This window comes from Lycorma delicatula, chromosome 7, assembly GCF_047948215.1.
Source record: "Lycorma delicatula isolate Av1 chromosome 7, ASM4794821v1, whole genome shotgun sequence".
NCBI lineage: Eukaryota > Metazoa > Arthropoda > Insecta > Hemiptera > Fulgoridae > Lycorma > Lycorma delicatula.
The window spans coordinates 83,797,470-83,816,820 of NC_134461.1; the positions used below are offsets into that span (position 1 = coordinate 83,797,470).

The following is a 19,351-nucleotide window of genomic DNA, read 5'->3' on the forward strand; positions in this document are numbered from 1 at the left end:
TTTGGTTAACGTTCATTTTTTTTTTTATAAAAGTGGTAGAAATAATTTTTGTTAATATTGGTTTTTTGTTTTATTTATCTTCTTTTTTTAATAATTTTTTTCTTAGTGTTAATATTTATTTTATTTTAATATATATTTATTTTGAGTTTCACGTTTTGTATTTACTTTTACTGATTCCTCTTTACTTAGTGGTGATTATTATTTAACAGTCAAAATACTCAGTTTAAAATTTTTATAACTGTTCTTAAGCATTTATCCTGGTGATTTCATTTGAATAATGATTTATTATGCTCTCTTTATACCAAAGAATAACATTAAAACAAAGAGATATGAGGAAAACTTATAAGTTAAGACTAAGATAAAAATGTTCAATTTCTTGCAGAAGAATTTTTACATACTGTCAATAGAATTAATCACAAATTACGTAATATTAAAAACAGAATAATGCTTTATTTTTAATATCTTATAAAAGATTGTTTTTTAGTGCTAGCAGGCATAGTATACATCTAGAAAATATCAATTGATATCAAATATAAGTATAGGAAATACAAGTTCTCTAAAATATCTGAAAATCAATGAAAAAAATTAATAAATAATTAAATAATCTCCATGGCAGAACACTAGCATCTCAGACTTTTATCTGAAAGGTTCAGGTTTCAGATTTTTTTAAATCTGAAATAAATTTTTTTAAGTCTTGAATCAGGCTTGGTGTTTTTCATAAGCTGGAAAATTATCATTATGTATCCCACATTTTTCAGCTTATTTGACGAATGGATCATATTTTTAAAAAAAATTATTCAGATTGGTAGATTATTATGTAGACCTCTTCAAGAATGGATTGATGTGTTATTTCATGGATAAAAAAGAAACTGTCACTGGACAAATTAACGTAAATTATTATAAAATCTGTATCAGAATAATGTTTCAAAATGTAGAAGTAATTAAAATCTATAATAACCCACTGGGTTGGTCTAACGGTAAACTCGTATTTGTAAATCAGCTGATTTTGAAGTCGAAGTTCTCAAGTTCAAATCCTATTAAAGGACTAATCCTAATAAAAAATCCTAACTTTTATTGGGATTTGAATACTATATCATGGATACTGGTGTTCTTTGGTGGTTGGGTTTCAATTAACCACACGTCTCAGTAGTAGTCAACCTGAGTTTATTCAAGACTACAAATTTACCAGTACAGTTATATTACACTGATGTCGCTAATTTCTTTAATTGCTGATGCAACTATATATAAAGGTATTAAAAGAAAAATCTATAATTTATTCAAAATACTATAATGAAATAACAGTAAAGTAAAAATGTGAAAATACTAGATAAATAAAATCAATTCCAAAAATAACAATTTAGAATGTGTTGATGTTAATTATTTGAACATATATTACAAGTATTGTATGTATTTAACAAAGATCTAAAAAAATGTGGAATTTTTTTTTATTAAAAAAAAGAAGTGTTTTGCTTCTATAAAAGAATGCCTTTTAATTTTGTTTTTAAAAAATTCATAAATCTTTTAAATGGGGTAGAAATTTATTAAGAATAGCATTTAACTGTAGTTTAAAGCCCTTTCTTAAACAATAAATTGTAGTGCTACTATAAAGATGTTTTCTAATTTGATAAAAATATATTTTTTTTTATCAAATGTATATATTTTATAAAATTATTTATCCATTTTTGAAATAGATAGTTATAGAATGCAATATTTTGTGGCAATGAATTATAAAAAATAAAAAAACCAGAAAGATAAAAAAATAAAGCTTTTTGAAATATGAAGTCACTTAAATTGCAAGAAATAATAGTTTAATAAAATTTAAAAAAAAAAAAACAATAAAATTTGTAATAAATCTTATAATAAAAGTAAGAACTAGGTTGGTAGGTCACATCTTAAGACATTTAAAGTAATTTCACTTAGAAATTATGGGAAGAGGTACAGGTAGAAACTGAAAGGGAAGTAAAATGTTAGAACAGTTGAAGTAGATAATTGAGGATGTAGGAGTTAATAAATACGTTAAGATGAAATATGATAAAAGATTTGTGCAGTATAGAATAAAGTGGAAATGTCCATCTCTCATATCAAATGACTGATGACCATGAGTAAAATAAAACAATATTATATAAATGATGTAAATCAATTAATCTTAAATTGAATTTGATTGGTCATTAAGTTTATACCAGTGTCTCAACTCTCAGCCCATGATGATTTATGTAGAAGTAACTAAGATATATTAAATAAAATTTGCCTGTAGCAGAAGTTACTCAATAATGTATACAGGCACAAAATTTTCTTGTATGTCATTAGTATTTAAATGATGATTTTATTAGACACCATGTGTTCATCACATACTCATTTACACTAATTATTAATATGCTGTCATGTATACATAACTTATTCAAGTGTACAATATTCATAGAACAAACAATAAATTATTACTAAAATGAAGTCTAAGAATAAAGCACTCCAAATAAAAATTACAAATACCTTTAAATAAACATGTTTAAAATTACTATTTATTTTCTGACAACTTATTTTTATCACTTATTATCATATAACTACTTTTTTTGATATATCAATATGGATTTCAATCACTTCTCTGTTTTATACTTTTTTGCTGATATAGGTTTGTTTATAGTTTTTCATAATCTATTTAAGAAAATTATTATTATTTATTGATAAACTAGCATTCAATCCATTCCTTTTTTTTTCCCCGTTAAAGAGGTGGAGGAACCCCATTAGCAGTGTCAGACTCGTTGACAGGTTTCACAAGATGATATTAGGTGCATATTGTACTCCTGCACACTATCGACTACACCTCAACCCCTGGCTACCACCCTTCTTGGTACAGCTGGTGTGCATTTCATCAGGAAGGAGGTAAAACGCCTAGACACATAATCAAACACCACTCAGAAAGTCACATACACGAACACGATGACATAAGGCAAAAGCGCATCACAACAGCAACCACAAGTTACACATGTTGCTACACATCACAAGCCACATCCATCTCCTTAACAACAACACATTTGTCAAAACTTTTTCAGCATACAACAGCAACACACCAATTGCACACCATGCACATACACACAATCGCATCACAGACACATTCCTCAATAACACACACAGTCATAAACAATCACTGACATACAACATAATTGCCACACACCACCATCGGATGTATAAGAGGAATGCCCCTGACCTCATCACACCCAGGCGACCCCCACACATATGGGGAACATCCTAGGCATTCAGCCAAGAGCCTGTCCTCCTAAACAACCTCTGGCGACCCCTTCTTTTCCTACTCCTGCGGGACTCCTCCCAGGTGTAGAACTCCTGCATTACCTTTCTGGCAAATATTGCTATAGCTGTCCAATTACTTGCAACCTCAAGCATGATCCGTTGCACTTCCTCAGGTGAAAAGATATCGCTTCTGCCTATTGCATGCAATGCTTCACTCCTAAGATCCTTGAATCTGGGACAGCTGAAAAAAACATGGTATGCTGTCTCGTCCACACTCTCACAAACCAGACAACATGGGGAGTAGTCAAGTCCAAACGTATAAAGATACTCTCTAAATCCCCCATGGCCCACCAGCAACTGTATAAGATAGTAATCCAACATGCCATGGGTAAAATCAACCCATTCCTAACATGGTTTATATAATTTATTATTGTACGAGTATATTAACAATCTTTTAAAAAAAATTTAAAAAATTATATATAGTATCAAAAATTCACCAGCAACTACCAATAAAAATCAAATGAGTCAATCATATCATCATAATGCATGAATATCTCACTTATCATCTTCATCATATTGTGTTTTTAGTGAGCAACAGATCCTTTACATCAGCATTGTCTCTAGTTATTCCAGTCCCATCATGCCTGGTTTTTTATCTTTTTACATCTCCTTTTTAACTTCATTTACTTTCTTCCTTTCTTTCCTCTTGTTCCTTTTAATTGTTCTCTAAGATCTTTTGTTAACAATCCTTTCCCTTTGAAAATTTGTATAAGCCAGTTTCCTTTCTTCCTTTGTAGTCTATGCTTGTATGCTATTTCCTCATCAATATTGGTAAATATCTCATCATTTCTGTCTTTGTCTATAGATTTTTTCTCTCATCTTTCTGTATATGACATCTTAGAAACTTGAATGTTGCCTCTCTCTTTTTCTTCCTGTTGTCCATCTTTACCAACTATATAAAAAATACTCCTTTCCACTACTGACTGCTTTTGCCTTAGTTATCAATCGATACCACTGCATAACAATCAATTGTTGTTGTTGAACGTTTCCTTTACCACTGCTATTATAGGTATAGGTGTTCTTTATGATCTTTTTTAGGTAGATTTCATAAGAAAGCTACCTATTATAATGGGTACCATGACTGGACTTCCAGAAAATTTCGACATATCTTCACGTTTCACATCCCCCAGACCCAGAAACCTCTGTCAGCTCAAAAGTTTATATATACATAATACATATACGAGGTGTATGAGAAAAGTGATGAAACTGATTTTTTACTTAGCAAAGTTTTTATTTTTTTCTAGCAACAATATTATCCTCTTCAAAGTAGTTCTCTTGGGCAGCTATACACTAGCGGAGTCGTTGTTCCCACTCCTGGTAGCAGCGCTGGAAGGCTTCAACTGGTAGAAGCCCTACCAGTTTTTAACTGATCGGTCACAGTCTTTTAAATGTTTTCCAGAGTTCCAAAATAACATCCTTTTAAGATATGTTTCAATTTTGGGAAAAGGAAAAAGTCACAAGGACTCAAATCAGGTGAATAGGGGGATTGAGGAACTGTAGAAATGCGTTTTGAGGTGAAAAATTCCCTGATGGAAATAGCCATGTGACACGGGGCATTGTCATGATGAAGCATCTACTTGTCTGCAATGTCTGGTTTCACGTGAATCACTCTTTTCCTGAGCCTTTCAAGGATACCTTTGTAAAACACTTGGACAGTTTGTCCTGGAGGAACAAATTCTTTATGCACGATACCCCTACTGCCAAAAAAAGCAAATCAGCATGGTTTTGATCTTTGATTTGCTCATTCGACATTTTTTCGGTTGAGGTGATGACGGAGTGTGCCACTCTTCGCTTTACCGCTTTGTTTCAGGATCGTACTCAGATATCCAGGATTCATCACCTATGATCACACGATTGAAGAATTCTTGGTCATTGTCAATCCTCTAAAGAAGATCAACGCACACGTTTCTTCGATTGTCCTGTTCCGTTGTGAGGTTTTTCGGAACCAATTTTGCACAAACCTTTCGCATGTTCAAATCGTCTGTCAAAATTTGATGTACGGTGAAAGTGTTTAAATTTAACTGTTCACTCATCATCCTTATTGTTAAACGACGGTCTGATCTCACAAAAACCCTCACACGCTCAACGTTTTCGTCAGATTTTGAAGTTGAAGGTCTACCTGAGCGATAAGGATCTGAAGCTTATCTCAGTAGAGTTTTATGGTATAACCAATCATTGTCACAGGGGGGTGGAAAAAAATGGGGTTTCAAAGACAAAAAAATCATACCTTTCTTAATAGGCACAGTATCGAATCGGTGTATAGAGGTCGTTAGTCCTATAAACATTACGTAAAATTTAGTCTGAAACAATTTTTGATATGACCAACCCTTACGACAAGGGATGATCAAAATGTTGCTGGAATTGTTAGAAGATGGAGGTTGTCGTATGCTAAACGTGTGACTTTTTTTTCACATGCAACCATTATTGGTATTGAGTAAATTTGAAGTTTTTCTTAACTTTAAGGTGGACATTTTTTTATCTACTATTCTTTTTCATTTTTTTTTTAAATTTTAATTATACTGATTTATTAATAATTATTAACCTCTGATTGTAAAAAAGTTTAACAATAAATAATAATTCAATAATAACAATAAATATATATATATATATGTATTATCTATATTATATATTATTTTTCATATATATATATGAAAAATAATCAGAAGTTATTATTGAAATAAAATTTTACGTACTTTTCATTAAAAAAAAAAGAAAGAAAATGAAGTCGGATTTGTATCTTCCCCTTGAAAGATCGAAATATTTCATTAATTAAAATTTTATTTGGATGTAACTCTGAAACCAATGAAAATAAGTACCACTTATGATATTTCGTTGAAAAGCTCTCAATGAGGTCTTATTACTGCAGTTACGAAAAAGTCCAAAACCCAGTTGTTTTGGATTTTGGGCTTTTTTGGACACTTTTGGTCAAGTCAATTGGAATCAAAAGCGGAGGTGCACAATAAGATGTTACAACAGTCCTAAATCCAAAATTTGAACATTCTAAGCCTACTCGTTTTTTAGTTATGCGAGATACAAACGCACATACGTACGTACAGACGTTACCCCGAAAATAGTCAAAATTGATTCAGGGATGGTCAAATGGAAATTTTCGTTGAAATCTGAGAACCGTAATTTTTCGCGATCACAATACTTTCTTTACTTCGTACAAGGATGTAAAAATCGAGATTTATAAATAACAGTTAATTATTTTAATTAGTCCCAAATTATTTTTATTGGTAACTGGTCCCTGTTTATTGAATTCACTGCTGTAACAATTCGATTTCGCAGATCTTGAAGAGTAGTAGGCTTAATTGGTAAATCCATCGGGTTGTTCTAGTGGTTAACTCCTCGTCGCAAATCAGCTGATTTCGAAGTCGAGAGTTCTAAGGTTCAGATCCTAGTAAAGGCAAGAATAACCTTTTTACGGATTTGAATACTAGATAGTGATAACAGTGTTATTTGGTAGTTGGGATTCAATTAACCACACATCTCAGGAATGGTCGAACTGAGAGTGTACAAAACTGCACTTCAATTACATTCATACATATCACTCTAATTCATATTTTGAAGAAATACCTTACGGTAGTTCCGGAGGCTAAACAGAAAAAAAGATAATATCCCTGAAGTAAAAGGTTACATATATATATTTGTAACCATGTAACCTCTCTCTCTCTCTCTCTCTCTCTCTCTCTCTATATATATATATATATATATATATATATATATGCCGTTGGTTATATTCTAATGTCGACATATTATTAAATAGATTATAAACCAGTGTTCCGGTCTAAAGCAATAAAAAATATTATTACATTTGCTGGTATTTAAAAATTAAAGAGGTGAAACATTTCATTTAATAGAACGTAATAGTTTTAAAAATCCCTATCTTATAAAAACAAAATTTATAAAAAAAATTACGAATAATACACGTGAAACGACACGCTTATAATGAATTTTTATATGAAAACAAGTTTAAATTTAATATTAAATTATAATAAAATAGGATAGGATAGCAGCTTACACTTAATATTAACGCATCACTTTATATTTAAATGACTTGAAAATAAGGACGTGATATTTAATAATTAAAGGTCCGATGTTTAATAGAAACAAGTCATGATTTTAAATGGACTTTTATTCAAAATCAGTAAAAGATCTATAAAAATTAAAAATAAATTATTGTTTTTACTTTTACGTGAAATATCTGCTTTTCATACCGAATGAATTATCCAATTTTAAGGAGTTGTAAATGGGTAAAACCCCACCAAATTACAAAATAGTTTATTTAATTTTATTTTTGGACAATCTATGTTTTAGGTAGATTTCATAAGATGGTAACTTTCTTAACGATCGTCCACGTGCCACTTTGATATAAAGCTACGCTCCAAACATTTCAAAAATGTTTTCGTGATGTTTAAATTAACTTTTGATGTAAGAAAATTATATTTCTGACTGAAAGCTCGTTTCGCCTGTGCTTCGGCATTTTATATCGCTCCTGATTCGTCCATCTTTAGCAATTCTACAACCCAAATAACAAAATTCTTCTGCCTCCACAGTCTTTCCTCATCCTTTTTTTATATTCAGTGGTCCATCTACTTTATTTCTTCTAAATTTCATTACTTTCGTTTTGTTCTTGTTTATTTTCATGCGGTAGTTCTTGCAAAGACTTCATCCATGTCATTCGTTGTTCTAAATATTTTTTACTCTCAGCTAGAATTACTATATCATCAGGAAATCGTAGTATCTTTATGTTTTCACCTTGCACTGTTACTCCGGATCTAAATTGTTCTTTAACATTATTAACAGCTAGTTCTATGCAAAGATTAAAAAGTAACGAGGATAGGGAACATCTTTGTCGGAGTCCCTTTGCGGTAGATTTAATAAAAAACTACCTATTGTAATAGGTACCATGATTCGACTTCCGGAAAGTTTTGATATATCTTCGCGTTTACATTCTCCATATCCCAAAACCACCGTCAGTTCAAAAGTTTATATAGATATTATATAAACTTTTGAGCTACATATTATACTTTTTGTGGATACGATAACTTCCGTAATTTTGCGTCAATCACTTTCAGATTGTTCCTTAAAAATAAATCTCGGAAATCTCGGTCGAGTACGTTAACAGCCAACATCGGTTCATAAGAATGGAAATGGGGAACGCTTTTTAAAAAAAAATAAAAAAATATCGATATAACTTACTTATTAAGTAAAATATCGAATTCGTTTAAAGTTCCTACTATTTTTTGGATAACGGCCTAAAACTTATGTAAGCAAAGTTTTTTGATATTACCAACCACTGGTCTAGGGGATGGAAAAAATGAAGTTTCGAAGATAAAAAAATCATACCTCCCTTAATAGGCATAGTATTAAAGCGGTTTAAAGTGATTATAGTTATTTAAACTTTACCTATAACTTTTGGCTGAAACAATTTTTGATACGACCAACCCTTACAGCAAGGGATGACCAAAATATTGCTGGAATTGTAAGAAGATGGGCTTGTTGTATGCTAAACATGTGAAATTTTATTCACATGCAACCATTTTCGTATTGAGTAAATTAAGATTTTTCTTAATTTTAAGGTGGAAATCTTTTTTATCCCCTACTTACCACCAGTGAAATCTACCTCCGCCTTCTGACATGCCGGAAAGGAATTTTTAATTCTTCTGCTAGCATATTCACTGATATCTGTACTTTTCAATTTTTTTCTGTTCTTTCTTCCTTTATTTTCATCACTGCTTTTTCTCTTCTGTTTTTTGTCCTTTTTTGTTTTCCATACTTTTATTTTTATTCTGTACTTTTCCATCCCATCTTTTAATTCTTTTATTATACTTTAGAGTGCTTCAATTTCATCGGTTAAGTTCACTATTTAATCAGCAAATCTTAGTCATATATAACTCAAATCTAAACTAAATATAAAACAAATCTCAGATCTATATATCTATAAATACAATTATAGATTAAATTCATCTTTAAACATATTTTTCCTAAATGTTATTTTGATTAATGAACTGAACGTAATATTTATGCAATCAAGTATTTAGTTTTTGAAAACTGAATCATTTTTTCCAGAAATATAACTTTCCTGTAACTGTGATTGAATCTCAAGTGGCTCTTTAATTTCTAGAAGAAAAGTAATTTTTTTATTGTATATTTAAATCTTAAAAAAGAATTGTTTAGAAATGTTGTGCTCTTATACAAAAAGAAAATATCTTGTTCACCTTAGGGCTTGTGAACAGCCCTAAGGCCTGCTTCTTAGCTGGACCTTGAGCTACCCTTGAATTGTAGATGTTTTCTTGCATAGCTGATCATCAGCGAAATGATTAATTTTCCCCATCATTCATTATTTTCCTTACCTTCAATTCCTTAATTATTTTAAGCTCTGTGGATGTAATGCTAATCCTGTAAACACATGATGAGAATTCAATGATGTTTAGAGCCAAGTGTCTTTGGAGAGATCTGGTGCAGATTGTTTGGATGTATATTCTCTCTAGTGGTGGTTGGAAAATAAGACTAGTGACTGAAACATCAATTGTGTAAAAGCAGATCTAATAATCACTCTGTCTTTTTCTTTTAATTTTTTTCTTAACCTCCGGGACCACCATTAGGTATTATTTCAGAGGATGAGATGAATGATAAGTAGCGTGTGAAAATGCCATGCCTGACCGGGATTTGAACCTGGGACGATATGCTACCACTCACGCCACAGAGGCTGGCTGATAATCACTCCTAAAATACAAATACCTGAACTGAAAAACTAATTAACTCCATTATTTAGTTAAAAAAGTTAATCTCCGTTTCTATTTGGCATTTTGTTTTTGACTTATCACTACTCAGTTACTTAAGGTTGTGAGCAAACGATACCTCCACTTAACATAAATTATGAGAAACATGCAATCAGTCTGAAAAAGAGCAGTTTGAATAAAATCTAAATTAAAAAATTATAAACAAAAAAAACGCAATGCAGATAAAAAAAACACTATAAATAGCTTCATGTTTGTATGTGTTTTAACTTTAATAATTGAAATTTTGATTAAAAACCATTCATTGAAAACATTCTAGGGTATTTCACATCCGAAATTGCAATGTCAAACCGTGATTACTTATATGCAAAAGTAACAAAATTCTTATGATATACAAATTGATCTCAAATAGTTAGAATCTGTATTCTTGAAGTAAATTAGTTCATTGTCTTGACATATGCGCTGTGCCCACCTGCACCAACACCAAGCATTTCTTCATTGGATAACCCCAGCTGAAGTTATTTGCTAATCTGCATCGTACTCATGATCTTCATCATCTCCATACCCAGTACTCTTCAAGTACTGCAGTGATTTTGAAATATTAACCACTCTTTTACTACTTTCCATTCATACAATGCAAGCATTAAGGTCATAACATTGTTTATGTGTGGGATCTGACCAACTCTTCTGTAAAGTAAATGAAGTAATTGGTGCTTGTGTACAAAACAGACACTCAAAATAAAACAAATGAACTCTATATCTTGTTCTATCTTGAGATACATCAGACCGAACAGTCTGGAGAAAGAGTACTACTACAAGCAAACCTATCCAGATTTAAAGCCAACATGATCTGAAAAAACCATAAGAAGGTTCCCTAAGCCTACAACCTATCCATTTCTTCAGTCAAGTATGAAGTATCTTACATGTTTATGACAGTACAATATTCAAATATACAGAAGTACAGGAAACAGAACTGAAAATACATTATCTATATTAAACATTTTAGAACTCTACAGGTGTAAACAAATTGACTTTGTTATTTAAAATTTACTAACTGAATTATACATCATTTGCTGGTATTATATGTTATGTGTAAGAAAAACCAACACAAAATTTAGAAAATAATATTATATTGAGAGTATTCTTTAAATTTATGTTAATATACAAAAAAATAGTTTTATCTCTGTTAAAATTTTGAAAAATTCTTTAACCAATAATGTTTAGAACTAAGTTTTCTATAATTTTTAATCTTAAAAGCAAAGTTAAATTTATCCTCAACTAGTTGGTAGAAAACAGTATTATACTAGCAGGAGGTGAAACCCCTCTGTTATAAATTTCACAAAATGTTTTCTGGAATTGCAGTTTTAGTTTTCATTCATTTTAATTTTTGTATTTTTTTTTTCTACAATGTAGCTCAATGAATTAAACGTTACGGAACAGGTTTTACATCTGTTAAAAAATGTTCCTTACAAAAGTTGTTATAAATTTGATTGGTTTTAATTTTTTTCATAGATTGTTTTTAGGGAGTAAATCCCAAAATAAAACAATTTTTATCAAAGATAGTAGGATTCCTGTTCAATTTTCAAAAATTGTTTCTGAAAATGCTGTGAAATATTCAGATCTTTATATTAATAATTTATTTTGTTATAAATTCATTATGAGCAAGAAATTAAAAAAAAAATTAATTTCTTTGAGAGGAATTACAAAAGAAAGATTTTAGGTTTTAAACGGCGACAATGCTTATATTTTAAACAGTAGTTAATATAAGCCCACTTATATATCTCCTTCCCCCTTTAAATTGTTTATGTCGGTGTATAATGCTAAACAAACGGAAAACAATCGACATGTAGGCTAAATTGATTAAATTTTTAACAAAATGTTGAAACCATAATTTTATATTCTGAGCTGCTTTACAGGAAAAGTTTTAAATGTATGCATGTGTTTATTTTTACCTAAGTAATCGTTATTCTGTTGAAATAAGGCAAAGGAGCTAATCATCTATTTTTTTTTGTTGAGATCTTACGTAATATTTATGCAATGATATTTCATCTTATAAGGGGAGAATTTTATTTTGTAGGGATGTTATTGATTTCAAGATGTTTTTACAACGTAATCTTTTGTTAAAAATAAAAATGATCTGCTGAAAAATTCGAGCGCAGTATAAAATTATTGAAGACAGAGTGTGCGACGGTGAAGTTTTCAGTGCTGCGACCTAGCGAACAAAAATATTATTTAGTTTTGCCATGACGTCACACGATACGCGACTACCCCAGCACGGCATGGTAACGACGAAATGAATGAGGCACCAGCAACCAGCAGTCCGCAATGGCCGACTAGGTTACGAACAGCTGAGAGAGCGTTGTGTTCGTTGTGTATTAGTGTATGAACGCTCCTGAAAACGAGCGTGTGGGGCCGTCCTCTGGTTTCGTGTTTGCCAATGCGGTGACCGGATGGTGTGTACATCGACGTGTAAATTTTTTATGAAAACGATAAATTTTTATATTTAGAATTTAAACTTAGAAAAATGGCGTACGATACTTGATATCATTACAAAGAAAACGAACGAGTCTTTTTCTTAAATTTCAAAAGCGTTCGTGTAGTAAAGACTCATTTTCTGTGATTATAAATTCAAGTTACATTTGTATAGGTGAAAATGATTTTTAAATTACCATTATTTTTAATTTTAAACGAGCTTATTAACAAAAATAGTAGCGAGTACAATTAATATTTCTATTTGTTATTCTGTATGTGTTGTGGTTGCGAGTCGATCCCGTTAAATTAAATTGTTTATTAATAGCTTGCATGTATAGTGTGAAGAATTAAACGAACGGTGTGCCTTTTTTGTATATTGCAATTTCAAAATGTTATTGTTTTGTTTGTAAGCAAAATATTAAAACTGCAATTCATTCATTTAGTCGTTACAAATCGTAATCGAGGTTATACGAAATTAAAGAGGTTGGAGTGCTGTTATCTTTGTATAAGTTTATAAGATAAAGTTTATGTTACGTATCGAGTGTGTAACCCGTGTATTAGACGTTTGTTCGTTGAAGAGTATGTAGGTATTTGTTTTTTACTGTAACGCCTTAACAAAGTAACAGCAATTATCATTCGGTTGTGTAATTGAACGCTTCATTTTTATAAAGGATGTCGACAACAAAGTTACCGCAAAAACCAGTTGCTCGTCGCATCAGGAAAATTAGCAGAGTAAGTTATAATATTTTAAGTATATTATTTTAGAATTTTTATTGTTATAAAGTGTTAGAATGGTTTTTATGATTACAATAGTCAAACTCTACTACTGTCGTGCATAATGTGTGTGCATGTGTGTATTTATAAATCGAACAGCGGATACTTTTTCTGTTCTCTCATTATTAAGTGTCTAGATTTAAGGATGTCATAAACAATTTACTTATTACAGTGATATTAGATTATAAAAAAGAACGTTTGTGATTATTTTTTTCTATTTGCGCGATCGTTTTTATTCAACCTAATTCATTAAAAGTTTATGTCGCTACTGGATTACATCGTTTTCATTTTATTACGTTCGTCGGGTAACTTGTTATAGCACTTTCATTAACTTTGCGTTACCTATAAAAATTTGAATTTTTGTACAAGTATTTTCTTTTAGGTATTATTTCTATTCTATTTTATACATTTTTATGGGTTTTAATGAGGTCACCGATTTAAGAATTTTTTTTATATTGGGCGTTGTTGGAAATCGTAATAGACGCCGAATTCTGGTATCGACTGGTACATTATTCTCTTCTCCCACCCTAACTTTAGTAATGGTGCAGACAAGCCCTTGTTTAGGAACTCTTGGGCGTTTGGTTAAAACGTTTAGCGTAGATTATTATCGGTAGATCAGGGGCGTATCTTTTATTTGTAAACAAACTTGATCGTCTTGTTATTTTTTCTTTCATATACAGTTATTCGATTTGTTTGTAAAAATATTTTTAAAAATTAATCTACCCAAATTATTTTATTTTATAAAAAGAATAAAAATATTTTCAAAATTATTGAAAAAAAATAGATCTACAAGCGCGAATCGCTGCCTGATTTTTTTTTATAATGGTAGTAATATAATCATATTACAGCTATAAATGAATGTATAAGCAATCTGAACAATAAATCGATTGTTTATAATTGTCTGTTTAGTGCCTTTGATTACTGTCATTTGCATGAATTAAATTAAAAAAAAAAACTGTTATACAATTATTTCATAGTTTACTTCACTGAGGTATGTAAATCAAATCTTTAAGTTTTTTTTGTATTTGATTGTTTTATTTAATTCACCGTTTAAGTGATATGTAGTTTATTTTTTAAAAAAATTGTTTAATTATTGGAAGTAATAATATTTAAGGAAAAGATTAAGCAAATTAAATTTTAATGTTTATTTTAGTCCAAGAACGACTTCAACTTTGGCAAGGCTGTTAATATTGACACTCCGTATTGACTGTTCCTCGCGTCACGGTGAAGAAATCCCAAAAATGAACAGCTTTCAGTGAATGCTGTCTTTACAAAAGTTCTTTTATCCTTCATTTGAAATAATATAAAAAATAATAAAACTACTAGTTGCCCTAAACCCGAATACTATTCTATAATTCCCCCACCCTTCAATCGATCGCTTATGTAAAAAATTTCTAATTGTCTGGTTTAGATAAATTTAAAAGGATGGAGATATGGAACAAATTAGGTGAAACAAATTAGAAAATGGAAAGTATTGCATTAACAATAATTCATTGGTGCGTGAATGAAGAAAATAGGAAAATTTCATTATCGTTTCTTCGTAGAAAAAATGGGAAAGCAATGATTGGTTTTTATTTTATTATATATAAATTTCATTAACCGTTTATTACTTTAAAAAAAAAGAAAAAAAGAAATTTTACTGCTTTTTTTATTAATTAAAACAATGGATGCTGTTTTTATTTAACATTAAATATATATTTTCTGTAAGGAATACCCTTCAAATCATAAAGGACCCTTTAAAAATTATATATTTATTTAAAAAAACTGGTTTCTAGTGATCTTGAAAGTGGGGTTTAACACAGGTAAAATCCCTGCACGACTTCTCATAACCACCTTTTTATAAAGCATACATATATATATTTTTTTATTTGTATTCTCTCATAAAACTTTAAAACGGCATAAAACTACGATCAAAGATATTTTTTCATTATATTAAATTTTTCAGTTTAAATGAGAAAGTAAAGAGTGAGAAACTGAAACGTCATTTACGTGGGTAAAAAACGAGTTATATTAAACTATTAGAAATAAGCTTGGTAAAATTATATATGAAATTACAAATAAAGAATGGAATTCAAATTTGTTATGAACGAAGGAATATTAATTTAATTAGAAAAATACTATTATTGTTTTTTATCTACGTAACAATTCAGGTGTATTCAGTAAAATATTTCCAGTTCATAACAAGAGCGATTCCTTAAGTTTTTTACCGACTTTTCTAAGAAAAGTACGGTATTATTTTCGGTTGCATGGTGGAAGTAGGAGGGTGAAAATGAATTTTCTTTACTTTTTCAGGTATGAAGTACGAAAATACCATTCAGTTGAGTGTGGTTATCTTGTATAAAAGATACATACATAAATATATATATATATATCATAATTTATTTGTAGGCTATGTATAAAATTATTTTATTGAAATTTATGTATGTTGTAGTAGTGTATTTTTTTGTTTGTTATACAATTCTGATTTTTTTTCTTCAAATTTTTTCCTGGTTTAATTTTATATGAGATTTTTTCTTGATCAGGTTGGTATTACCTCATTAAAATCGTTTTTATTTATTTATTAATTTATTTTTATTATTATTGTTACATAAAAACATTAACAAACAAAATAGACGAAAATATTTTTTTCTGCATTTTTAAAAAAATTCGCAAGCATTTAATAATCGAAATGGTTTAGATTTTGTATAAAATTTCTTTGAACGGTTTTGAGCATATTTATTTCAATAATAATTTTGTTTATTTGTGTCGTAGTTTTTGGGTTTAGTCCTGTTTTGAATGTTTTGTCATCCCTGTCTACGGGATTCGCCGATATAAAATGGTTTCTTGTACCTCATTGTTGTTTTTAAACCGGGCGAAATTCTATTTATTCCATCGATTTATTAGTTTTAAACCTTTTTAATAAAATATATACCAGTATTTAAATACAAATAAAATATTTTATTGCGGTTTTAAATTATTGTTGTTAAAATTGTTATCGATTAATTTATTCTAAATTCTGTAACGTCGACCTCTTAAGATATATTGTCTACTGCATTTAAGATTCTTTGATTTTACGAGATTATCATCCATCGTTAAGATTGTAATTTATTTCTATTATGTACGTTAGGATAATTACAGTGCAGTTATAATAATATTTATCGGAGCATTTTGAATTATAATGTTATCATTAGATAAAGTTTAAGTCAAAGGTCAAAACTGTAACATTATGGTACAGTAACATCGCTTAAGCGTTATCGAATCGCATACATACGTTCACCGATGGATATAAACAAAACCGTTTTCCTTATATTTTAACAGAGTTATTTCCAATTATCTATTTGTTATATTTAAATTGTTTTGAGCAAAAACGACTGTTTGAAATTGAATTGTATTTTACTATTTTTTATACAAATAGGCGTATATAATTTACCTCATTGTATAATTCTTGACGGTAATTTTTCTTTTAAATATCAGTTTGATTTATTCTTCTTCATATCTTATTATTACGTGCTATTTTTTGACCTCAAAATATATATTTCTAACATCCTAAATTATCTGTAAATATTTTATACATTCCGCTAGATTTCCAGTATTTTTTTACAGTTGCTCCATCTATTATCGAATTAACTAACTAAACTTAACCGGGATTAATATATTCATATAACATATGCTTCTTAATGTATGACCTAACAATCTAAAATAGTCATGTTATACTTTTTGGAATGAATTTAAAGTTTATTTGTTATACTTCAAACGTTATCAAAGTATTACTTGAAAAATTATTTATAACTGAAATTTCGTTTGTAAAAAAATCATTCAAATTAGTTGAGGATAATGAAAAATGATTTTTCTGGTAATCAAGATTACGTTATTTAGTCAATATTATTGTTGGAGAGTTATTGCTAACTTTCTTTTTTCGGGAAAAGTCAGTTTAGAAAGTTTTTTAATGGATATTTTTACTTGTAATTTAGTCGATAAATAGAAAATATTTATTCCAAAAAAATGCTCTAACTAGATGAGAAAAAATATATTTTCAGATTTTTTTTAATATTTCACACTGTCGTAAAATTAATTTAAATTTAGTCAAAAAAGGGTTTTTCTTCGGTTTTTTTTTTGTTGAAAATAATTGTAATCTGATATACTATGGGTTAAACCAGTGATTCACAAACTGTGCGCCGCGGTGCCCTGGGGAGCTGCAGCCTCTTCACAAGGGCGCCGCGAAATATTGTAAAAACTTCATAATTAATTGAACCAAAACATTTATAATTAAATGTTAAAAAAGTAAAAAAAATAATGAAGATACACGAGTTTTATTTATTTTTATCTCTTACGAGTAGTCATACTTTTACTTAGGGTAGGGCGCCATGGAAAAATTTTAATTGAAAAAGGGCACCGCGACGGAAAAGTTTGGGAACCACTGGGTTAAACAAAAAGTAATTGTTGAACCTAGATTTTTACCATGATTACAAAACGAATCATTTAACTTCAAACTAATTGTCAAAGATATAATCGAACTGTTTTTATAGGGTGTTTGTATTAACAAAATAAAAATAGAATTTGTTCTTCAAGACAATTCGTTGTTTAAATATTCTAGAAATATTTATTTTATTATATACTGTACATATGACTGCATCTTCTAAAAATCTTTTTTTTTGTGATTAATTAATAACGACGAATTAAATATTTATTGAACTTTTTAAGATTTATTGAAATTATAAATTAAATTTCATGTTATTTCAGTGTAATAAGATTTAAATTATTGGATCTAATTGTGTTCAACGGGATTGTCAATGCCGTTTTAGGGGATTAAACTAAAAAAAAAAAAAATATTTATTTTCTTTTTATTATAAGATTTTTTGTTCCCTTTTTCAAAGATGAAAAATCGATAATCTTATTATAAATCGATATTTAATAATCAATAATATAATTGTAATTTATAAGTTTATCGATGTTGAAATAGATTAAAAAAAACGAGTTTAATAATTTATTTTATTTGTATCAAACTTAATTTTAATTAAGTTTCACTTTTATAGAGCAACTGTGGCCGTAGTTAGTGTTATATAGATAAATTGTCCATCTGTTGTCCTGTCCTTGCGTTAAACATCTAGTGTAATAGTTGGAGAGACCACTGGGACAGTGGCTCAACATTAGTTTTCACTGTCGATTGGCGTTCTCCCACCACTACAGTTACAGTTCTACTAGCTATCCAGTAATAATAATTGGCTCTGTGGAAATCGACCGAAGAAATCATCGTCGGTTTGATTTACGTTCTGTGTACGCCTATATCATTTTAATTCTTCTGTGTTGTTGTTTTAATTAACGTTAAGTAAGATTGTAGATGATGAAAACGTGTATATAATATTTTTTAAATTATAATTTTCTTGAAGTCTATAAATATACTTTTAGTTTTCCGACTGTACAAAAGTAAATACATATTATATTAGAAGGAAAAAATGTTACTATCGATGAAAATATGATCCTGTGTCAAACATATCAAGTTAAAAAATTGCATATATAATGGACGATATTTGCTTTTATATCGCAGGAACAGTTAAATTTGTCTTGAAATTCGATGTAGTTAGCTTATCTAATCAAAGGACTGGTAATAAATTTTAGATAAAAAAAAAAAAAATGGAAGAAGTGTAAGGAGATATCGAGGATGTCTTTTTAAATGGGATTACACTTGATAAAAATTTATTCATATATCTTTTTAGCTTATAAGGTTTTTATTTCAATGTCGTAACCGGTAACTTTAAATCTGTAGGTGACCTTAAATAAGTCCTAAGTCAGTTTTAAAGTTACTTAGCAGTTACTTAGTCAGTTTTAAAATTATTTACTTAGCTTCCCACAAGAAAGATTAATAAGATCCCATTCCAGGCTTACCAATGAAAATGAGGATTAAAGTGGTTTCCCATTCAATCTTTTTCACTGAGCCAAGTATGTTCATAATATATTTATCCTGCACCAAACCTATCTCTACTTACTAGGAGATAAAATTTAAACGGCTAATTGGAAGTAATATTTGAGTTAATACTAACGTATAATAATAAAAGTTATTATTTTTTTTATTTAAGTGACTT

At 29.4% G+C, this 19,351-nt stretch overlaps 1 protein-coding gene across 3 annotated transcripts in view; it reads left to right on the forward strand.

The window, feature by feature from the left end:
• LOC142328015 (uncharacterized) overlaps positions 1-19,351 on the forward strand; it is a 389,144-nt gene that overhangs the window by 103,718 nt on the left and 266,075 nt on the right. Inside the window, exon 1 of one of the 3 annotated variants that reach the window (XR_012757156.1) lies at positions 12,348-13,250. The exons of the other annotated variants lie outside the window; for them this stretch is intronic. The gene's annotated coding sequence lies outside the window, so the exon portion shown is untranslated. Of the gene's footprint in view, positions 1-12,347; positions 13,251-19,351 lie in introns of those variants that run through there. 3 annotated transcript variants of the gene reach the window in all.